This window comes from Panthera tigris, chromosome D4, assembly GCF_018350195.1.
Source record: "Panthera tigris isolate Pti1 chromosome D4, P.tigris_Pti1_mat1.1, whole genome shotgun sequence".
NCBI classification, from domain to species: domain Eukaryota; kingdom Metazoa; phylum Chordata; class Mammalia; order Carnivora; family Felidae; genus Panthera; species Panthera tigris.
Genome location: NC_056672.1, coordinates 51,051,507 through 51,076,776, shown reverse-complemented (window position 1 = coordinate 51,076,776; position 25,270 = coordinate 51,051,507). Strand labels below are relative to the sequence as shown.

The 25,270-nt window shown below is 36.2% G+C and overlaps 1 protein-coding gene across 20 annotated transcripts in view; it reads left to right on the top strand.

Annotated features, from left to right (window-relative positions):
• LINGO2 (leucine rich repeat and Ig domain containing 2) overlaps window positions 1-25,270 on the top strand; it is a 429,471-nt gene that overhangs the window by 85,090 nt on the left and 319,111 nt on the right. The window contains exon 7 of one of the 20 annotated variants that reach the window (XM_042964782.1): window positions 3,448-3,636. The exons of the other annotated variants lie outside the window; for them this stretch is intronic. The gene's annotated coding sequence lies outside the window, so the exon portion shown is untranslated. The remainder of the gene's footprint in view (window positions 1-3,447; window positions 3,637-25,270) is intronic. 20 annotated transcript variants of the gene reach the window in all.

Here is a 25,270-nt window from a genome sequence, read left to right as displayed (position 1 = left end):
ATGCTTTTATAGTTTTTTTTGTTTGTGTGTTTGGTGGAGGGCTATCAAAAAGGTGTGGAAATTGATGGTATATAATTGAAATTCAGTACATGGAAAAGCATTTCTGCACTACTAGATTAGTCATTAAAAAACTTCTTCTGCATCAGTATTAATCCACTTCCTGTGTTTTTACTGTTTCATGGAAGGTAGATATTATAGTTACCAGCTAACACAGACATTCAAACATTTAAGAATTACCATGAATAGAGGTTGGATAGATAATCATATGGTGAGCTTCAGTATTATGAAAATGAAACTTTAGTAACCACATTGAGCCACTAATAGCTACATGCAAAACTATAGTCAGTTTCAGAGTTTTTCTTGTAGTTTTAATTGTCTTCCTTCCCTAAAAAAAAAAAAAAAAAAGAAGGAAAGAAAAAAAAGTCATTCTGAATTTAGGGTGAAGGGGCCCTTTAGTTTGCAACTTCTCCAAAGAACTATCAGAACTCTGCATCATTTGTCCCACAGACCATAGGAAAATGTTTTGATTACCATTGGTGTTCAATAAAACTTTGAGGGAGAGAGAGAGAAAAGGATGAGTCAGGCCCCTAGTTTAATAATTCAGTAGAGTTACAAAGTGATTTGTCTTATTGTATTTTATTTTTAGCCTCAAATTTTTATTTTAATTTAGAGGGCAATTTTTCCAGCTAAATTCTAGTCTTTATTTTTGAGTATTGATTTATTTCCATTTTACAAAAGTGATACATGAGCTGTGTAGAAAATTTGTAAAATACAGAAAAGCACAAAAGACAGAAATAGCATTTTTTTTTTCATGATTCTACTGTTACTCTATAAAGTATGAGATTGTGCTTTCAGGAATATTATCTGTTTACAGGGCTATGTATTCTGTATATAATATTTATGCTTTTAATATCCTACCTATTGTTTACAATATGAAATTATGTTATATTAATTTACATAGTATTTTAAACTATTAAAACATTTAAAGGCAATGTGCAAATTTTTAACTAAATTGAATCACATTTTATTATAGCAGAACAGTTGGCTATTTAAAGAATTACTGATAGAATTCGTTCTGTGATTTGTGTGGCCAGCCCAAATTTTTTTTTTTTTTTGATACTTGTAAGTGTATATATTTTTTAAAAAAAGTATACTAGTAATAAGTAAAATATGTTAAATTTATTGCTATACAACACGAGTTTTTTTAGGCAAAATTTGCACTGGTAATGATCAAATAATTTTATGACAAGCATGCTTCTGAACCCAGAAACAAATACACATAAATATACCCAACTAATGTTTAACAAAAGTGGAAAATCAGTGCAACGAAAAAAGAGTCTTTTTAAGAAATGGTGCTAGAATAATTGGGGACCAGTAGCCTCCAAAATAAACTTCAAACTAAAACTTTTGCTCTGCAAATGACTTTGTTAAGGGAATAAAAGACAAATTGCTGCTTGGGAGAAAATATTTCCAAATCCTATATCCAGCAAAGGACTCATAACCCTAATATATAAAGCACTGTCTAAATTCAACAATAAAAAAAAAAAAAACTCCAATTAAAAAATGGTTAAAAGACTCAGATATTTCACTAAAAAATATATGCGAATGGTGAATAAACTCCTGAAAAGATATTCAACATGATTAGCTATTAGAGAAATACCAACTAAAACCACAGTATGATACCATTACACATATACAGGAATAACAAAAGTAGAAGACAATACCAAATATTGTCAAGAATGTGAAAATATAAATCTCTCTTTTTTGTTGTTATTTTTTAACTTGTTTTATTTTTTTTGTTTTTTAAATTTACATCCAAATTAGTTAGCATATAGTGCAACAATGATTTCAGGATGAAAATATAAATCTCTCATATATATTGCTGGCAAATGGTAAAGCCACTCTGGAAATCAGTTTAGCAGTTTCTTAAAAAAAAAAAGTAAATAAATGTATAATTGCCACAGCCAACAATTATGCTCCTGGGAACTTATTTATGAAGAAGAAAACATGAAACCTTATATAAGAATGTCCATAGCAGTTTTACTGAAGATAGCCAAAATCTGGAAACAACTCAAATATCCTTCAATGGATGAATAGGTAAACTGTGGTACATCCATGCCAATACTATTCAGCAATAAAAGGGAACAAACTTTTGATACATGTAACAATTTAGGATGGATCTTAAGGGCATTATACTGGGGATGGGGAAGCCAGTATCAAAAAATTGCATATTGCATGATCTCTAAAGTGGCACGATTACAGAGATAGAGGTGATGTGTGGGATTGTCAGAACAATGGGGAAAGGGAGGAAGGCAGGACTGTACAAAGCAACACGTAGTTTCCTTGGGTGGTAGAACAGACCTTTGTATTGATGGCAGTGGTCGTTATAGGAATCTGTACATGTGGAAAAAATCTCATAGAATTACACAGACGTTTTACAAAATGAATGAAGGGAAAAAGTCAACTGTGTCTTTTCTGTGGGTCAACACTTTTCATTTAAAATTTTTTGTTTTGTTTTTTTTGTTTGGTATTTTTTATATTTTTCAGCTTGTTAACTATTAGTGTGTATGGTTTCTAAAATCTAAAAAAGTCATTTAATGAATTTTTTTTATGAGAAAAAGAGAACATGTTTCTCAAACTGGGCAAAGATTACAGTTAAGGAAGCCCCACAGCCAGGTGCCCAGCATTTCACAAATCCACAGGATAAGTACATTCTCCTGGAACATCAGTTTTCCTTGAAAATTGGGAGTGGAAGGTGTGCAGAAGAAACGATTTTCACATTATACAAGCATGAATATTTTGTGTAATAGAATGTGAAATTCATGTATATTTTTGATACATCACAGATGATTGCAAAATGTCTTGGTTGAAGTAAATGCCTTAGGGCTACATATTTGAGCACTTCTCTCTGTGTTCATTCTTCTCGTAGATAAGAAAAAAGCACTCTTCTGCACGTAGTATATGCATGGAATTTAACAATGCCTTAAATGCTAAGACTTTTGTGGTTTCTATCCATGATTTGGTGGGTATTCGGAATGTGACACCAGCACCCCCTCCTAGACCCAACATTATCTGCTAGCCTCAGAAGTCCTAGAGAGGGTAGATCAGAGATGGTGGGTCGCTAGAGGATGAGGAAGATGATAAAAATAATAACTGAATGATTTTAGCAGAAATGAAGCTAATTCCACCAGCATGGATAGGCAAGAAACATCACATATCTTTATTATCTCTGTACTAACTTCCATTCCTGGTCTTTATCTCACTGGCTTGGCAGGGAATTTCGACTCAGTCATTCCTAGGCTTTTCCAACCAACCTCACATCACCCTTGCCCTGTCTTTGTGCCTGAATTCTGGTGTTTTAAATAGTGCCAAGGCCTTAGGAGGCCTCTTCATAGCTCTCTAGATACTGTCATGGTGCCCACTGTCCTAACCTCAGGGTTCTTTCAGGTTCATGGCCATAGTGCTCCAGTGTTTACCTTGGACATGAGAGGACGAAGCTTAGCTCCTTGGGGCACTTTAATCCATACCTTTTGTGGTTCACCACGTCTTCATGCTTCTACACAGCAAGGCACAGATATTTCACAGATAATTCCCATCCAAGTACTCTACTTCTCAACCCCACCAGAAACCTATTCTGTAAGGATAACACTTATTTAAAATGTACCATATATATATATGTGTGTGTGTGTGTGTGTGTGTGTGTGTATACACCAGGCATTGTGTGTAACTCATTTATCCTTACGAAAACTCTGTGTGGTAGATACCATTATTATCCCACTTGTAGATGAGAAAGCAGGCACAGAGTTCAAGTATATAATTCCAGAAAATAAACATGTATCATTTCATTGAACTGTATTTTGTGGATATTTTCCAATTAAATTTGTTAATTACTCTCCAATTGAAAGGATGTATGTTACAATTGGTTGAATAGTACTTATTTTATAGTTAGTTTAGCTTGCTAATTCGCCATCAAAAGAAATAGAAACATAGGTTATGAAAATAGAGGTTGTTCACTCATACTGTCTTTTTTTTTGCTTATTTTCCTAAAAAGATTGGAAGCTCTCAGGTGATTCTCTTTCCTATATTCCATTGAATTTCCTGCAGTACTTAATATATATGCATCCATAATATCCACCTGGCAGAACAGCAACTTTGTGTTCAAGCAAACCTTCCAGGCAGAAGCAGTTCCTGCTTTTGCAAAGAAGCAAATCCTGCAGCGCAAGGGGAATCCTATAATCATATCTTCACATCTTCAAATATGAACTATAAATCAACATTAGATAAATTATTGATAATTTTGCTAATGTTACTGTGCTCCAAATTGATGGTTCCTTTTCTTTTGTGAAACAGTGAGCTGACAAAATTATATAATAAGGTCATTTGTAAGCAATATTTTCATTTCCTTTCCTCTTTTCAAATGGATACAATGTTAGTTTTAATGCACTGAGAATATGTCTACTCATGTACACTTTTTAAATGATTTGGAAAAAGGATGATATCATTTTAGAATGTCTTTTATAGTATTTATGTGGGTTTTAAAGAACTATGTATGCATAAACCAAAGGATATGGCAAGGCCCTGACATGATTGCATTTTGAAAGTTCATTAACAATACCCTTAGAGTACATCATAGCCTTAATATGTACACTTGAGAATTGTCTGGTTTCAATTTAGTTTAATTTCCTGAATAGTAATGTACATTTTTTTTATTTGATGTACTTTGAAAATGAAGAGTGGGTTAGCACTGGATTAGAAGGAAAAAAAGTTTCCTCTCTAATCAGCTCCATGAAGTTAGCATTGTGGCTTGACTTTGCTAGGCAGCTCTCCTAAAGGTCTTACTATTTTACATTTGAATGTGCCTTGGCCTCCCACCTAGATTAACCTTATACAAAACGGCCCTTTAAAAGTCTCTGGTGTCCTTGCAGAATTGCTGATTGACCTCCATTACCTATACCTTGAAAGATCTCTTTCTTTTAAAGAAGGTTTAGAGCAGCTGTAGTTAGTTTTTATGGAATCAATGATTCTTCCTGTTTAATCACTTGTGTTCTAAAATAAAAGAATTTGCCTTCAATTGTTAACACACAAAGATATGGACACGATGCTCCCCTAACTTAATCACTTGTTTTTATGACTCATGACTTGTTAGAACGCTGATATTGTAATGTTTCCTGTTAGATGGGCCTCCACGTTCCACCGGCTGATTTTTGAAGAAGCCAGCTGGATTCTGATCAGTAAAACTGTACACATTAAAGATACATATTTCTGAATCATAACATTTTTGTTTTCCTGTTAAAACAGCTCGCCTTAAATTTCAGGGCTGGGGACATCTACCTGATCCCCATCTCCTTCTGCATTTGATCACCAGCTCACAGAACTAGAAAATAATTTAAGTAAAGTCACTGAGTCTACCCCTGCCCCCAGACCAGTGGGTACCCCAGCCCAATGCATACCTTCATAGGGACTTTTCCTGGGCCAGAGTTTTATAGGTTTCCCTTGGAAACCCCTTTAGGAATTTAAATATTCTTCCAGGCATGATCCAGTTCCTTATGACTAAACAAGATTTGCTTCAATCAAAATCTATTCACTTCCTTTTGTTTTATTTTCTTTGGTTGGAAGAAACAAGTCACAATTTTACATGAGCACATCTCCATCTTGAGGTTGGTTGTTACTAAACTTTTTCCCATCCCTCTTCCCTATAGTAACTTAATTCTTATCCCATTTCAATAGGGCCAATTTATTTTTTTTTTAATTTTTTTTGAGAGATAGAGGACATGGGTGAGTGGGGAGGAGCAGAGAGAGAGAGGGAAAGAGAGAATCCCAAGGAGGCCCCACACTGATGCCTTATGCAGGACTGGATCTCACAGACTAAAACATGAGATCATGACCTGAGCCAAAATCCAGAGTCAGACACTTAACTGACTGAGCCACCCAGGCGCCCCTCAACTGGGCCAATTTAGATAGTACCACAGTAAGAAGTACCTTTGTAAGATTTCTAAACCACTGAAGATGTGTTTTGTTTTCATCTCCAAAGAACCTCAGATGTAAGTCTCAGGCCAGGTATATTTTGAAGAGTAAATTCAGTGTAGTGGCTTGAATTAGAAACTATAACCCCAGACTAGGTAGCAATCTACTGGCCAGGTAACTGTGGGCAGGTCCTTAGAGTCTGAATCCTCTGTTTCATGATTAACCAAGCAAAGACACTCTATCTAATTCATTACTTTACTTTATATTTTATTAACATTTTCAAACATATTGGCTAACATTTTTTAAAGACTTTATGTTTCAAGATAGTTTTAAGTTCATAACAGAATTGAAGGAGAGGTACAGACACTTCCCATATACTCTCCACCCACCCTCCCACCCCCCCACATCCATAGCCTCCTTCTTTATCAACATACCCACCAAATGGTACATTTATTATAGCTGATGAATCTACACTGACACATCATAATCACCCAAAGTCCATAATTTACCTTAGGATTCACTCTTCATATGGTACATTCTATTGGGTTGGACAAATGTATAATGACAAGTATCCGTCATTATGGTATCATAATCATAATCACTGCCCCCAAAATCCTCTGTGCTCTGCCTATTCATCCCACCTCTCTCTCCCCCAACCCTGGCTATCATGGATCTTTTTACTGTCACCATAATTTTGTCCTTTCCAGAATGCCCTATAGTGTGAATTGTACATTATGTAGCCTTTTCAGATTGGTGTTTTTCACTTAGTAATATGCACGTAAGGTTATTCTATGTCTTTTCATGGCTTGATAGCTCATTTCTTTTTAGTACTGAATAAGATTCCTTAGTCTTGATGTACCACAGTTCATATATCAATTTACTTACTGAAGGACACCTTGATTACTTCCAAGTTTTGGCAATTATGAGTAAGTCTGCCATAAACATTCCCACGCAGGAATTTTTTGTGTGATTTACTACTTTTTTGAAGGAGATTGTTTGTATTTGAAAGCACTTTGAAAATTGTAAAACCCCATTCAAAGGTAAGGAATGTTTTTCTTGAAGGAGAGGAAGGGGATGAGTACTGAATTGAACAATTCATGCAACCCAGGGCATGACCCAGGGCATGACCTATGACCCTAGGGCCTAAGACTCAGCCAGGGCATGATCAAGGACCAGTCGCTCTAAGGTCGAGAAACATATCAGGCAGGGCCAGACTAGGGTGAGACCAAGTACACAAAATTTGAGGACTTCCTAGCACCATAGTCCTACAACTGATTCAGTACATTGTAAAGAAAAAGCTCTGTTTTATTATGCTTAATTCCGTCCTTTTCCCAAATTTGTGTTCTATTGGACTCTGTTCCTCAAGGTGTTAACTTGTATACTTCAAAAACAGTGTTGTGCTCAAAATATGATTGGAATGCATATTAAGTTTCCTCTCAGATAATTGAGTTACATTAGCATATTACAAGCTCTGAAAAGGCCTACAATAATAAAATCTGTTTAATCTTACTTAACATAACAGCTTCCATTTTGTTTCTCAGCATTTTCAATCTTTCCTAAAACTATAAATACTGACAGGGAAAACCTGACCAGAATTAAGGAAAGAAAAGGTAGCTTGCCAGACAGTGTGGCTCTGAATTCTTTATTATTTTAGTGTCAAGCAATAGCTCTGTTATTTAGTCAGTTGTATTATGGAAGACTCATTTTTAAGATTTATTTTATTAACCTTTATGAATGACTGTTAAAATTACAATATTCCTTTCATTGTGTTAGGTACAATTCTAAAAAGCCATCACATTTGGTAGTTCCTTAAGTTGTAATAAATATTTTATCAATGGTAAAACCCACATTATTGATATAATCACTAAATGTTGGGATTATTTTATATCTTGTATCCTTCAAAACAAAAACAAAAGTGAAATCCTTCTAAGAAAGAGTAGCACTATAGTACTACTCAGATTATATTTTAGAGTGACCCAGTCAATCAACAGTATTTATCTGAGTTGCTTACTGTGTTTGGGGCTTGGTGCTTTTATCATATTCTAGAGCTGAAAGTAAAATGTTACTGTAGAATCTTGAATGTTTAAAGATGTGTTAACGAAGGTTCTTCCAGAACTTCCCAGAAATAACTGTAGCGGTCTGTAATGCTCACCATTACTCTTACTCTTGTGCTTAGAAAGCAGCCTGGGTTTGCTATCTCTGACAAAGAAAAAACCCTTGGGTCCATGACCAATTTGGGGAGCAGTTGGGGGGCAATGCTGACACAATAACAGTATTCAGTTAAGTCTTAAGTTTGTGCTGGGGGAGGGTGGGTAGTAAGAGGATGAGTAACCTAAAAAATAGATTACAGGCAAGAATAGGAGCCTACCAGATCTGGATACTCCTTGAAAAATCTGTCTCATTTTTTAAATGAGGCAGACAGAATTGATGAAATATGAGAGTTCATATATAAAGTACCAAAATCATTCTCTAGTCCCAAATTTACTCTCAGTATTGTAATGATTGGGTAAATTTTGAACACCACATGTCTTTGAAAGTGAAGGTGAGACTAGAACGTACTATAAAGCACCTAGCATACAAGAGGACATTGAGAGATGATGAAGCTCTCTCTGCCCCTTTTATCTACAGTAGGGACAGAGAAAAGCTCATCAGCAATTCATTATGGTACATCTTCTTGCGGCTGAATCATGTGTTCAAGAGATATGTGTTATTCATCCAATTATTCGTTCTTTTAGTTTTTCATGATTTTAATAAAAAATGAGTGAGTGGGGTGCCTGGGTGGCTCAGTTGGTTAAGCGTCTGACTTCAGCTCAGGTCATGATCTCACAGTTTGTGAGTTCGAGCCCTGTATCGTGCTCTGTGCTGACAGCTCAGAGCCTGGAGCCTGGAGCCTGCTTCGGATTCTGTGTCTCCCTCTCTCTCTGCTCCTCCTCCACTTGCACTCTGTGTCTCTCAAAAATAAAATAAACATTAAAAAAAATTTTTAAACAATGAGTGAGCACCTGCAATGTGTCAGGCACATCCCTGAGGATATGGAGATTTTTAAAAATGACTTTCTAGTAATCATTTATCGATATTGACTCATCAATGGTAACAAAGGTAACCCATAAATATGTGATGTTAGTAATTAGGAAAACTTGTGGAGGAGTGATGAGGACCCATTTGGGCACTCTACTTTCTGCTCAGTTGTTCTCTAAACCTAACAAAACTGGTCGTAGTCAGCCCAGGTTGACATAGTAAAATACCATAGACTAGGTGACTTAAAAACAAGAAATTTATCCCTCACAGTTCTGGAGGCTGAGAAGTCCAAGACCAAGGTGCTTACGATGAATCACGGGAATCTACCCCCAAAACCAAGAGCATACTGTACACACTGTATGTTAGCAAATTTAACAATAAGTTATATTTAAAAAAAAAAGATCAAGGTGCTTACAAGGTGAGTTTCAGTTTCATTCTGAGGTCTCGTCTCTTGGCTTATGGGTGGCTGTCATCTCTCTGTGTGCTCACCTGACCTCTTCTTTGTGTGTGTGTAGAGAGAAAGCAAGCTCCATTCTCATGACCTCATCTAGCCATAATTACAGTTGACCCTTCAACAATGCTGAGGTTAGGGGTGTCGATGTGCATGTAACTTTTGATTCCTCCAAAACTTAGGTACTTAATAGCCTACTGTTGACTCGAAGCCTTACCAATAACATAAACAGTTGGTTAACATGTATTTTGCATGCTTTATGTATAATATACTGTATTGTTACAATAAAGTAAGCTACAGAAAAGAAAATATTAGGAAAATCATAAGGAAGAGAAAATATATTTACAGAACCATACTATATTTGTAAAAAAAAAAATCCATGTATAAGTGAACCTGCACATTTCAAGCCTGTTTTGTTAAGGGTCAGTTGTACCTCCCAAAAATATCATCTCCAAATAAAAGAGAATGGGAAGTTAGGGCTTCAACATAAAAATTTGAGGGGAAGGAAAAAATTTAGACCATAGCATGCTAAAAAATAATAAACCCTATTTTTAAAATTAAAAATATAACTAGCAGAAGAGCTAAATACCTAGCCAATAATAATGGTGAGTGCTTTAATGGATTTATACATAAGGGGTTATAGGACCACAGAGAAGGGGTATCTAATTCCGGAAAAAGTCATGCCCTATGAGTCTTGAAGGACAAATTAGAATTAGCTGGACAAGGAATGTGCGGACTGTAGTGGTGGCAGTAGAAATTGAGGGAAAAGACAAGAGGATGGGAAAGGAAGATACTCCAGACAGAACACCTAGGCCAATGGTGTAGAGCCTTTGTGTATATGCTGGCATGTTCAGGCTTGACCCAAGCTCTGATTCAATCATGTCTGTACATATGTGTTATACCACTAGTTAATTAGCATGAGGATTTTTAACTGGACAAGAGCCAAAACTTATGCATCGATGCCAGAAATAATGACTTGGCTGAAGAGACAGAGTGGCGTGTGCCACCACCTCAGCCCCATGCCCTCAAGTCTGAGCCCAGTAAAGAGAAGGAGGTTCAGTAAGAAGCAAAACAGACTGCCTTCAAGAGGGTCTTTGGGACGCAGGAGAATAAGGAACTCGCCATGTACCTTGGGGGAGAATTGTCACAGGAGGTAGAGAATTGTCACAGGAGGACCTTTCCCCACTTGACAGAGCTGGAATGAACTGAGTAGAAATAAATGTATAAGGAAGTTTGGGCTTCTTTGGAAGTTGAGAACAGAGTTCAAGATTTAGGAGCCCTTTTTGTGACTTAGCAAGTGGCTGGAGCCTGAGTGAGGCACCAAAGAAATATTTGAGGAATGATTTTGTAAGAGATAAGGCCTGGTATTATATGGACAAGAATGAGAGCCTGCGAAGTTGAGAGTCAAGGGTATTAATTTTATTCTATTAATATTCCCTAAGTGGTGTTAATCAGGCTACTTAGGGTCAACAAAGTAAGAGATATGTATTAGATGTTCCGTTTTGTTAATCTCAGTGGGGCATTTCTCCTCACCTACCTTTGGTTTACCTACCTATCACTTATTCACCTGATCAATATGTGATATTGAGGTGGTATTTTCAGCTTACTGAAAAGTTAACTGACAGAATCCTGCTACTTATTCGCATTTGGATGAATTACATATGGTGTTCTTTATGTACATTGCATTACTTCCTTAATGAAGCAAATTAAAGTGATCTGGCATAATATGAATTTCCTCATGTTGTGCTTAGTGCCTTAAAAATCTTAATGATTTGTTTTAATGCCATTCCCAATACTGAAATTAAGGTTAATATTTTAAATGATTGCCATCACTATGCCTGTTTTTTTTTTCTTTTTTTCTTTTTATGCATTTCCAAAGATGCCTTTTTTCCTTTTCTAATCTCTCTGGAAATGCCTCCCTGCCTTCCTTGGTTCTCAAAATAATACCTAGCTCCTCAGTGATAAGAATCATATATTCTGTAAGGATTCTGAAGATGTGTGTTTGATTGTGAAAGTATCTCAGATATTTTCTTTGCTCTTTATTTAGTTTTGTCCTTGCTTTCCAAGTAATTCAGATCTACTTATGGAAGCACAGTGGACTTTTCCATAATGATTGGCATAAATAATATCACTGACAACCTTTTCTTCTCTTGATACTTTATTACTTTCTTAACATCCATTCTCTTCCTATGAAAAGGCAAGTGACAGCTTTCTTCAAATGTTCCCCATAATGCTCAGCTGAGAAGTATTATCTTCTTCCTGTTAGACATCCTATAAATGACAAAGGTTTCTTTTTTTTTTCCAACAATTTCCCCTAGATCCCCTATGTGATTTTTCTCTTTCCTCAAGTTCTTCCATTGTGATTCTTCTTGCTTCACATTTGTTGTTATTCTCCTGGTTAGAGCTTTTAGATGCCTACGTTCACAGAGTCAGAAGGTTTGAAAGGCTGCTGAGACTGCAGGTTGTGCAGGCACATAACTAACTCTTCCTGTTTGCAAGTGACTTCTGTGTTGCCATCAGGCTTTAGTAGATCCTGGCTTTAGTAGAACAGCTGCCAGCAGATTTTATCACACGAAACTAAAATTAATGAATTATTTTATTGCAGTACAAAGCCCATACCTGTGTAATATCAGGGCAGACTTGTCACAAAGATGACAGAAGCAAGAGTGCTTATTTCTATTTTTGAAACACAAACATAAAATTCTGGGAGGAAATTTGCCAGGTTGACTGTAATAGGAATTATGGCCTGTAGTTATTAAACTCTGGGACGAGGACCCTCCATACTCAGGGCCTTCCACAGAGGGAGAGGTGGGGCTGGGCTAGGCCTGGAAGGAAACAAAAATGAGAGGGAGATTTTCCACCTAATTCACAAAATGCGATTGAGGAAGAATTTTGAATCAGGCTGGTACCTTCCCCTCACTTGAAGAACTACATTGCCAGCGGTTCTGAATGTCTTTCTTCCTGCCTACTTAACACTCATTCAGCAGTGGGTGGGAATGAAGGCAGCAGGCTAATGGGTGTGAAAACTTGAATGATTTCCTTAGCTTTCCCCTAACACCTCTATCAATGATGACACCTATGTGCCCAGGACTGACCACACAGCAAACAGGCCACAGTTACCACATATGTTACGTAATATACTGATTCCCTCGTGAATGTGATCTCCAGAGAATATTGAGCCTTCTTAATGTCTGTGGATCACAGAGGCTGTAATTTAGGATTAGAAAAATACTGTTGATGTGTTTTACTCAATGACTTATTTTTAAAATATTTATTATATATTGTGTGTCAGGGCACTGTGCTAGATTCTGAGGGGAAAAAACAGAAACAAAACAAAACAAAACAACAGTGAACAATTCAAATTATAGTTGCTGATCTATACAGACTTGTATAGTCAAATGCAGAAACCAGACAATAAACAAATAAACAACAAATAATTACTAATTGTGGAGAACGTTATACAAGAAATAAACAAGGGTAGTGATATAGAAGTACAAGTTTTTATAGGTAGGAATGTCAAAGAAAGTCAGATTTAAGTGAACACTCAAAGGAAATGAAGAACCAGGGAGAATAGAAAAAACAAGGTTAAAGTCTCTGAGGAAGGACAGACAATGGGATGCATTAAATGCTTTATCTGCAACAATATAGAAATAGGTTGTATGTACACATTGTCAAAGAAAATGACACTGGATAGAACCAGCCAGGCAAGGATCAATTTATTCTGAACTATTGCAATAGGAGAGAGAGACTGAGCTTGACTCATTGAAACAAGATAAATGAGTTTGTAAGCCCTGGGCTGAGCTGGTGGGAAAGTGCTGGCGACATGAAACAGAAAGGTGGGCAATATGATTCGGCCATCTGTGTTTGCCAGTGGGGCTTGTTAGGCTCCTACCCTCCGTGGACACTGAGAAATAGGAGCCCAATCTTTCTTGATGATTACGTTTCAGAGGAATGGCTCCCAGGCCCATTCCTGTGTTACGGCACTGCCCGAGATTTTCCTGAGTTATAAAACTGAGAAGAGCTGGAAGAAGATTTATATCTCAAAGGGGAAGAGAAGGAATTTACAACTGCAAGTTTTGTAAAGTAAGGGAGCTAAAAATAAACAAAGGAGAAAGGTCATGGGTTTACAGTCAGGAAGAACTCTACAGTTCAGCCTTACTGTCTGAAGTTTAGTTAAGCTGAGTGGAATGGTAAATCTGTCTTGGCAAGTATGAGAAAAAGAGAGAGAGACTGATAAGTAGAGACACAGAAACAGAAATAGAGAGTTGGAAAGAGAGGAGAAAGATTGAAAGAGGGAAGAAAGAGGCAGAAGAGGAGAGAGAGGTTAAGGGAGTATGTGTATGAGAGAAAATGAGAAAGAGAGGAAAGGGAGGGCGGGAAGAGAAAAGGGGGAGGGGCGATATGACAGAAGAGAGAGAACAGAAGAGAGAATGAGGGGGCGGTGGGGTGGGGCAGAGACTTGTGATAACCAGCATGGTGCCCTACTCACACTAACATGAATGCCTGTACCTGGTTCTCTCGCTATTAAAATCCAGTGCTGAAACCAGTAGCAGATTCATGTTTTTTGGGGTGTGAAGCTTATAAAATTGGGGGTAGGGGTGGTTCATTAAGAAAAGGGATGAAAAATTGTTATTACCAAACTAGGAATTGAGCCTTGACTGGGCTCCATGCCAGCAAGACGTTCTGACTCCTAAGCTTCCTTAGCTTTATTGTTAATCCCTTCTGACTCTACTTATTAACCTCACTTGTCCAACATTGTGCTTTTAGACAAATATTTTCCCCAGTGTATCACACCAATGCTTTTGACTGTATCAGTTCTTGTGACTTTCTATAGAATCTGCAAAGAAAGGAAGATACTTAGAAAAGTGATTCTATCATTCAGCTTTCCAGTTTGTTTCATGGTAACCTGTCTGCTTTGATCACCTGTCTGTGTTTGAAGGGTAGGCTTTATAGGTGTTTTTTATTATAATGCCATGGATTCATTCTATCAGCTTTTTTACAAACTAGGTATCCAACTATTCCTTCTCACTCTCTTATTCTGATACATAGTGCTATTAGCCTTCGGTTTTTTAAAGCAGATGTGACTAATCGCAACTGGTTACTGCCCTGTGTCCATTATTCTGCCATAGTTCCCTGAAAACATATTTGCTTTGATGCTGTTTTTGAGTATTTGCAGCTTATTTTAAGACTGCTTAGGGTCTTTGTGACTTATGTCTTAAGTTCTTTTATCAGAATTATCATAGTTGTATCAGAAGACATGGAGCATGCCTACAGAGTATATGTAGTCCTGAATAACATTAGGCACACCAATTCTAAATTGGTATTTCCTTGAGGATGTTTCAGGAATTCCACAAATTTTCCTTGCATAGGTAACATATAAACACTGTATTTTAGAGGGTATAATAATAAACAGCCCATTCTCTGAATAGCGTTATGCATCAAATATTAATGCATTAGGGACCAACAGTACATGAACACATGCTTCCAAGTTAACTCCCTTTGGTGCACTGTTGGAATAAAGATTTCCCTGTCCTATCTCCAATCAATGAGTATGAGATTTGAAGGAGATTTTTTTAAGCTCACTGTATGCATAAATCAGGATTTTCTCATCCTATACAACCAAAATAAATTGTTAAAATGTGTGTTTGTCAAGGCAACCTTGTTACTTCCATTGGTTGATTTCACAATAAGTAAATATTTTATCTCTGGAAATATCAAATGAACAGTTTATTGAGGTTATACATATTATTTTATTCAGAGAGAAGAAAAGATTCTGCTGCTAGAAAATTGGAAATCATTATTCTGTTTAGTGACTCACCTCAAGTCACACAGCTAATGGTGGAGAATCAATATATGTCAGCATTTAAGATCCTGGCCTTGGATCCAGATAAACATATCTGAGTTTGAATTATGCCATACATAAATTTCTGACATGCAAATTTCTTATCTTTTATTAAATTCAGTATCCTCTTCTATAAAATAGAAATAGTAATACCTGTTACATATGGTTATTGTGAGAATTATTTGTCTAATAAATATATTCTGAGTGGCTGCTGTGTCTGGGAACTGTCCAGTATACATAGAGATTTCCTACTCTCATGGAATCTTGTGATTTAGTTAGGGGAAAGAGACAATAAATATAATTTTAAAGCAGTGATGAAAAATAGTGTTGTATGATAGAAAGTCACTGGTTCATTTTAAGTTGGATGACCAGGGAAAACCTCTTCGAGAAGAGGACATTTGAGCCAACATCCACTAGAAGGATACATCCCTGAAAAGTAAGGGAGGATAAACATTTCACACAAATGAGATAGTTAATATCAGGCCCAAGACTAGAATGAGCCTGATATGTCTAAAAAAGAGAAAAAAATCCCAGTATGTCTCAGCATTAGTTTGTGAAGGGGGGAGTGCTGCAAGACAGAATCGGAGAGGAGGTTTAGTCACCAAGATAAGTAATTTGGATCATTCCAAATAGAATGGAAAGCTGTTACAATGATGTTAGTTTTATTTACAGTAAATCTCCTTGGTGAATGTGTGAAGGCTCACGCATTGGATGTAAAGAATTGTTTTTGTTTTCCTCATCTAGTATGCCATTCTTCATCCTAACTTCAACTGAAATTCCTTTTGGGAAATTATCTCTTCTTTGGGGAATGTAGTTGTGTGGGCCCTGAACATGCCCCAACCCAAGACATGTCCTGAGATAAATTGAGCATATGTTTCCATTCTGCAATCTGAATGTGAAGCAAGATTAACAGTGAAATTGAAAATGTGTGGTGTCTGTTCTCACTGAATGGACATGGTAGTTTCTACTTCCTTGTCCTATGCATAGCTCTTACCTGGTTCCAGATCTGCTTCTCTGTCCTTTCCACTGAGTTTGATAATCTCCTAATATATTTCTAACACAATCTCTTTAGCCAGTGACAGTTTCAGTTGCTTGCAACCAAAGCCCTAACTAATGTGGTACATCAATTCCCTGGAGGATAGTAGGCCCTCAATAACTGTTAGGATTTATGATAGAACTGAACTTGAACTCAGCCTTCCTAACTTTCAGTCTTCATCAAACTGGCTTCTGTATGCCTTTCAGGTAGTTTCTGCTTGACTACCAGCGGTTAATTTTCTCTACTTACAATAACATATTATAACTTTTGGGATGAGTGTATCTTTGTAGCTTACTGTGGTAACATGTTTGCTAAATGTTTCAATTCTTGAGCAAATCTCAGACTTCTTCATTCTTTTTTTTTTAATGTTTTATTTATTTTTGAGACAGAGAGAGACAGAGCATGAACGGGGAAGGGGCAGAGAAAGAGGGAGACACAGAATCTGAAACGGGCTCCAGGCTCTGAGCCGTCAGCCCAGAGCCTGACGTGGGGCTCGAACTCACGGACCGCGAGATCGTGACCTGAGCTGAAGTCGGACGCTTAACCGACTGAGCCACCCAGGCGCCCCTCAGACTTCTTCATTCTTAAATTTCAGGAGGCAAAATTTTTTGGGCATTTTCTCAGGACAGATATACACAAATACATGGAATAGCTGGTGTTCAACTCTTTGTTAAGCATTTCTTTAATCAAAGGGAGTGTTTTAATTTGAGTGGGAGAAAGGTGTGAATGAGTGCAAATGCATGAATTTTTTATTATTAAAATTGTTTTAAAGCAACAAAAATTAAAGAAACCTAAACTCATTCATCCTAAGAAATGTGATTAAAGGAGCTGTATTTTATGCCACCAATTGCCAGCTGCAAGACAAAGTGCATTTCATTACAGATGCTGTCAATCAGATCATACTGTAATTCTGTACCATAAGAATCTGTTTGTTACTGAAGCTAGGAGAAGTGCTCCCTGAGTTTCAGTGTCCTGCCATGATGAAACAGGGCTTTTTAACAGCAAGAAAGAAACAGAAGGGGAACAGATGTGCGAAGGACTTGGCAGGTAAACAAAGCCCATTCTCAGTGTGGATTGAGAATCCTCTGTTGAATTGCATCTTTGAGAAGAGATCTTTTGAAGGAAATGAAGCTGCCATTCACAGAGAGAGAGTGATCTGGCCCTCCTCATTAAAGTATGCAACATAGTACTGCCTCTCTGCCTTTTCCATATCTGTGTCCTGTGCCAAAGTTACTTCCCCCAACCCGTTTCTAGAACACATTGGTTAAAGCCAATACACCGAAAGGTATCTGGTTGTTTAATCAATTTCTAAATCTAATGCTGTATGACTTCATTCCTCAAGGGTCCAAGAGTAGTATACACATCTGGAAAGTAAATGTAATTGCTAAAATTGTTTCCAATTATGTGTGCTAACTCCAGCTCCGTTCACAATGTGTGTGGTTGCACAGGTGTCTCATTAATGCTTAAATATAGGGATTGACAGAAACAATTATAGTTTCCCTTAGACTTGTAGGAATCCTTCAGTTCACTGATAGAGTTTTGGGCTGAAACTGGGAGACCTGAATTCTACTTCTGATTCTCATACTAATGAGATATGTGACCTCAAGCAAATTACTCTATCTCACTGGCTTCTTCTTTAAAATGATGGGAATAGGCTCTGTGACCTTTGAGAATGATAGTAATTATGTTTCCAGTCCAAAACTGGAACAACTGAGATGTGATGGGATTTTTCCTGGGTGTAAGAAATATATTTGGCCTACTAAAATATTGACATATTTGGAGTTCCACAGAAGGAATGCATGAAATCTAAAGCATTCAGGAAAGTCTCAAAAAATTAGGGACATAGTATCACCATATTAATAAGCCCTCCTTCCAGTTCTAGCATCTTGAGATTCAAGGTGACTTAGTGAGCCATTAGTACTTTTTTCTTCTCTTTTTTAAAAAAATCAAGTTTATTGCCGTATTATAATTTACACACAGTAAAATTCATTATTTCTGGAGTTCAGTTATATGAATTTTGACAAATGCATATAACAATATAACCATCATCACACACAAAAAAAGGTAAAGTGTTTCTCTTATTTCAAAAAGTCACCTCAAGCTTCTTTGTAGTCTGTCCCTTTCTCTCATCCTCAATGGCTGAAAATCACTGATCTGTTCCTATCTCTATAATTTTGCCTTTTCCAAATGTCAGTCCTACAGGTGGAATCATGCAGTATACAGCATTTTCATTTAGCGTGGTAAATTTGAGATTCATCTATGTTGTGCATGTCAGTAGTTTACTTCTTTATATTGCTGAATAGGGATTGCGGTAGGCAGTGTAATGACCCTACTGTCATCCCCCATGGATGACTACCCCCTAATCCCTGGAACCTGTGAATAATTTACCTTATGTGGAAATTTACAGGTATGCAAATTTACAGGTATGATTAACATTACAAGGGGATGGAGATTTTCCTGGATTAAATGGGAAGAAACCAATCTAACCATATAAATTCTTCAAAGGGGTAGAACCTTTCTTGGCTCTAGTAAAGAGAGAGGTGAGATAGAAGAAGGGGAGAGGGAATTTGAAGCATAAGAGGGACTCACCCTACCATTGCTGGCTTTGAAAATGAAGAAGAGGAGAGAACCACAAGCCAATGAATATGGTTGACCCTCCTATTACTTTGAAATTTATATGGAAGCCATTTTCCTACTACACATTGTGTTATGTTAAATTTGAGCTCACCTGTATCTCTTGACTCTTGCGTTAAAAGTTTCTCCCCTTTCTGTGTGTTTGGGCAGTTATTACTTCCCAATGGTTAGGTTATCTGGTGATTAGATTATATGACAATCTAATGATTATTTATTAGGATAAATATAACAGGTAAGTTGTCACTCACTGTAAGAAGTTTTACATTGTTAACTGAAGAAATAAGCTTTTAAGTCAGCCCTTGATTCTAAGGCTGTGCTTGCCACTCACTGACCGTGTGAATATAGCAAGTATCTGAGCTTCTCTAAGCCTCAGTTTGTGATTTGTAAGAGGGGGAAAATAATAAGGTTTTCATGAGGATTCAATAAGATAGTTTCTTAAGCGTTTGCTTGGAACAGTGCTTGGCCTAGAGGAAGCATTCAAGAAGTGAGGGTTTTATGATTATTACAATTTTTAATAACATGAACATTTTCAAGTATAGCTTTTTATGGATCATACCTGCTAATTAAACACCACAGGACTAATATTGCCAGGCAGAATCTCATCACTAGGACAGTCAATTTTGGTTTTTGCCCTTTGAAGCTTGATAACTGAACAAACCATTTTGACCATGGTTTTGGAGAAACACGAGCTTCAGTTCCAGCCAATCCAACGTCTCCTTCTACTACTGATAGCTGCAAATCCAGTGACTTTGGGGATGCCATTTAACCTCTTCAGACTTGGTGAACGAATCTCTTGGTGAGACTTCTACCAAGACCAACCCAGTACATGCTTTGCAAACATGAATTTTCTCTTCCACAAAAGAAATGTGGGGATTAACCAACAGTATGATACACATTCACAAATAAATCAATAGTGTCCAGAGAAATAAATTAAACCCCCTTCCTTTGCCTCTCTTAGGTGTTTTTGAGGGTAGAAGTGCTTTGAATCTTTTTGTTCCAATTGTGAAGCACATCAGTATAATAGCAGCCTGGTATGCACTCAGTGAACCTTGAAAGGATGTGGGAATCATGGCAGGATGAAGGGCGAGTACCTGTTTTAACTCTGTTGCTTCTTGTATGGCTGCAGCATATGTGAATTACTTGCTGATGATCTTTTGATTTGACTTACTGCACAGATGTCTGAGAGAATGACCATTCAAGCTACCTTTTTATCTCTTCTTGTTTTGATATGCTTAATTCCAACAAAATCTGGAGCTGGATTTGACGGGATTGCATCATTGAGCCTCTAAAAGTTAGACCATAGCCTTTGTGGCAGACAAAAGTGTGACTTAAATGACCAGACTGGGAGCCTTTGAAAGTTAGTAACTGCTAACACTGCTCGCTGTTCTTGTACTGTGTACGAATTAATACAATATTTCATCCCTACCATCAACCCACTTTCATGGGAACAAGGACAACAGAATGGGGAGGAGGCAAATAAAATAAGTTCCTGTTGAAAAGATATCTTTTACAAAAATACTGTTTTTCAGATTAATGAAGTGGCTGTTCAATCCATTAAATTTGAACTGTACAATATTCAAATTTCAAATTATGTTCATTACAACTCTTCTGGCCTACCTCAACCATATTTCACCTAGACCAACTCTACTTTTAGCTATTTGACACATTCTACTTATAATGACAATCTGAAAAGTTTTCACTGGTAAAGCTACCAAACATGTTTAAACTAAGCTAGAAACATTTCTTAGCCACTTTTATAAGATTTTTAGTTAAGTCTACTTGGGATGCTATTATGTGACACATATTGGAAAGAAATAAGTATCATCAGATAAAATTTTGCTTCTAGGTCTCCAAACTGAGATAAATAATGTAAGCTCAATATACAATGTGTATTCTATATTGCGTTCAAGATAATTATACGTCTCTGTCTGACAAATACACAAGTTGGAAGTCATACTGACAAAATGCCCAGTGTGCTAACTGAATGCCTCAAGAATAGCTGAGCTGAATCTTCATGGTTCAAAATTTCACTTTGGCCTGTGTAACTTTTCTTTTTTTAACTGGCATACATAAATGTAATGAAAAAGGTATGCTTCTCTGAGCTTTATTTTTCTAAAGAAGAGAATATCTTCAACGTAAGGTTATCATGAGTCATGGATGCTGTCGCACATGTGAAATAGCTAAAAGAATGCCTCATACATAGTATATGCTCAGTTGCAGTGAAAGAGTTTTACCAATGAATGGAAGCAAAATAAGTAGGGGCCTTCTGTATTCTTCGGGTGGCTGGCAGCTAAGCGTTAGCTAAGAGTCCCCATCCTATTTCTTACTTACCAGTCAAGTGTCAGATTAAAATGTTTATCTGGAAGGTCTTCTTTGACTTCTCAGTATAAATTATACACCCTCCTTTACACTCTTATGTACTTAGTTTGTGTGTGTGGTTTTTTTTTTTTTTTTTTTTACATCTCCTTGATGTCTTCTGTTTGCATCATTGTACTAAGCAGGTAGGTAAGTGGTAAATGATAGAGCTATTTTAAACTTTAAATTCAGCCTGGCCCTGGAGCCTGTGCCCTTAACATCTTTATGAGTCCTACAACTTTATTGTACCCTATACAAGGAATTGTGTACTTTGAAGCTGATATGCATAGTTTTTACTCTAATAAAGACACTTAAAATAGAAATTAGGGAAGAATAAGGCAAAACACTTAAATGAAGTTCTGGAATTTTCTTGCTGGTCTCCATTAGGCATTCTTGTGCATTCTGGGGAGTGACACACTCCTCTTGGATAATATTGGTGAGATGATCTAAACCACTAAATAATCCAACCAATACTGAGTTTCTCTCAGTTAACTGACCATCTTATCTTCTTTTTATTAAATCTAGCAATATGAATATGGTGTTTTTAAGTGATAAAAATAGTTTATATTAAAAAAAAAAGAACTGCTGGTCATCTAGAAAGGTTCCAGAAATAAAGAACATTCAGGGAATAAGTTTAAGATGTAAATGTTTTCCTTATTAAAAATCACATTACATCAGATATGCCAACGGTATGTCTCTATTGATCTATGACTTACAATGGTTGTTTGGGGATTATTAGAATATCATAAAGATTTCTCTACCCCTATAATTTTTCCATATTTATTATTTGCCACTGTTTTCTACTGAAGTTCATAAATTCAGATTTTTAATGTGATATAACATGACATAGCCAAAGAGCAATGGACTAGAGAATTTGATTTTGTGATGGTAATTACAAAACAGGCCAAATCACACAACTTGCTTTGGAGAAACCATCTAATCTTTTTGTATGCCAACTTCTTTAACTGTAAAATAAACTCATTGCCTTGAATATAGAAGGTGCTCAGTTATTTCTTGAAAATGGAACAGGAGAGAGTTAGAAGGGGAGGAGTTAGAGGACATGGTTAGGTTTCTCAAGTGCCTTAAAATTCAATGACTCTCTCATTTCTAAATTTTGTTTTGAGCTTAAAATTGGAAGATTTGGGGTTTTAGTGATCAACTCTTTGATCACCATAACCATGGATCCAGCTGCATTCAAGCGTAGGATTCCATGCTACAATCTTATTACAGGACTTAACAAGATTAAGTCAGTTCTCATTGGTCACAATGTTTGAAGTCCTCATGGTATCCAGCCCCTGAGTCTGTCTATCCACATTTTGAGGTCTTCTTCAAACAAGAACCATTAACATACACACACGAAGTACCGTCAAGCTGAGTGATAATGTGGATAGGACTTCTAGTTAATATTCATTGGTTCTCCTTACATTTCTCCTAGTTCTCAGTTTACATTAGGGAAAGCATTTATTACTTGACACTGATTTCATTTAAAACTTGAACTTGAGAAGCAACTTTCTTCAAAAGAGAATTTAAGATAAAAAATGCAAGGTGTTTCTAAGAGTTTGCAGCCTCTCTGCCCAACAGTCTAACAGTGGGCTGCCTTAAAGATGATGATGACAATGTTTGACAGATTTCAATTTCTTCTCATCTTTACATGTGAAACTGCAGGTATCTGAATCATCCCTTAAAAATGTCTATTGTCAACTGTTTCCAAAATTTAATGAACACTTTAGAGTTGAAGCTTAGCAAAAGCTTCCTTTACAAAATATCATATACTATTTTTTTTTTTTTTACTGAATTTTTCTTCCACAAAGTATCAGAATCCTTTTGCTAAGCTTTTTGGGTCTTTCCAAAATTGTACCTAAGATTTTATATCTGTAAACAGAAAACAAGTCCCCCTTGTTAAATATATCCCTGACTATTTTGTGTGTGAAAAACATCCTCTTGAAATGATTCAATTTCCTAGTTTAGTAGTTATGATTCCAGATATAATTATGTATTAGCCAAGGATTTGAATCTTCTCACTTGTAATTATGTGGTCTCGTTAGGAAACTGGATGTGCAAAGGAAATCAGTGATTAAACTTTCATTCAGCATAGTTTCTTCATCAGTCCTTGGAACAGGTGTCAGGATTATTCTCTGTTGGTATTTTGCTTAGTACCTGGACTATTAATCAGTTTGTATGAGAAGTTGGGATGATATATTGTCTCTGCCTTAAATCCTTTATATTTTGTGGGTTGTCATGGCATTTAATGTAATAGATAGCTCCCTTTGGGTCATTAAAAGCAAGAAGGTCAGGCTTTCCTTTTTTCCTGACACAGCAGAGCTCTGATTAAGTGTAAAGGCACAAGGTGATTTCTTCCATCATGAAATCTCCTATAGGATGAATGTAATATAAGCAATTATTTCAAATGGAAACAGCAACCTCAATAAGCCATTGTGAGTTTATTTCACATTAGCACATGTTAATAAAACTATTAAAGTTTTCTCAGGCCAATAGTAATTGTACTCTATCTTATGTAAAGGCAGAAATATATTTTTGGTAGAGGGAGAGGGAGTTATTTGAACCCAAAGTAATGATTTTGTAGATACTATAAAGTCACTTAATCAGAATAAAACACTACAATACTACACAGTACTGTGCATGCCCCTGTGATCCTCTTACTCAGCTACTCTGCAAGTTTACCATTAATTTCAAAATCTAATTCATAGTCATCCACTTTCTTTTAAAAAATGTTAAAGTCTTTTGTTTCCTCCTCAAAATTTCACTTATATTCCACTAGTCATTTCTCTGTTCCTTTGGACTATCCTCTGTTCCCCTCTCCCCCTACCTCCTTCCATCCTTCTCATCTTTGTTTAGATGATTCATGTTAAAAATAAAAAATATAACAAATTTGTTAAGAGCCTATGTCACAATATTCTTTAAAAGTCTGCAAGACCATAGGGCTAAGCTGACCAAAAAATATTCTTTCTCAGTAGAGATACTTTTAAAGTAAAAAGATTGATTATGTAATCATTGCTATCTGGATGCAAGAAAAAAGAATATGTAGCTAAAGAGCATTAGAATGCCTGATTAACAGCTATTGAGTGGCTTCTTAATTTTAAAAGAGGCCATACTATTGTGAAAGTTCATTAGAAATTTCTTCAACATTTTATCAGGGTTGTAAATTTCTTCCTAGTAGAAGGGCAATGGTTTCTCTGCTCAAGGAAATTCTGTTCCCAACAAGATTTGGGACAGTTTTTCTCTGTCAACTACTACAGATAGAAAAGATTTTTTCAAAGAGATAATTAGATGAAACTTTATATTTATATCTCATATGTTTTTTTAAACCAGTTTTATTGAAGTGTTATTTAAATATAAAAACTGCACATATTTAAAGTGTACTTTTTTTGTATGTTTTGACACATGTATACACTCATGAAACGATCATCACAGTTGAGTTATAAACATATCAGTCACCCTCAAAAGTTTTCTTGCATGTCCTTTTAATTTCTCCTTTCTGTTCCCTCTCCCCATCACCAGGCAAACACTTAACAGCTATCTGTAACTATAATTAATTTGAATTTTTTCCCTAGAATTTTATATAAATGGAATAATAGAGTTTATACTCTTTTTTAGGGTGGGAGAATCTGGCATATTTCATGTAGCATAATTATTTTGTGAATCATTACTATGTTACTTACATAAAACAATAATTCATTCCTTTCTAATACAGAGTAGAATTCTCCTATATGGATATAACACTATTTATTCATTCACTTATTGAGGGACATCTAAGTAATTTCCAACCATTGACTAAAACCGAAAAGCTGCTCTGAATAGATGTATATAAATCTTTGTATGGACATATGCTTTCTTTCTTATGAATAAAGACCTAGAAGTCAAATGACTAGATTTTGTTATCGGTATATGTTAAAATTCTTAAGAAACTTCATGAGGCACCTGGGTGGCTCTGTCGGTTGAGTGTTCAACT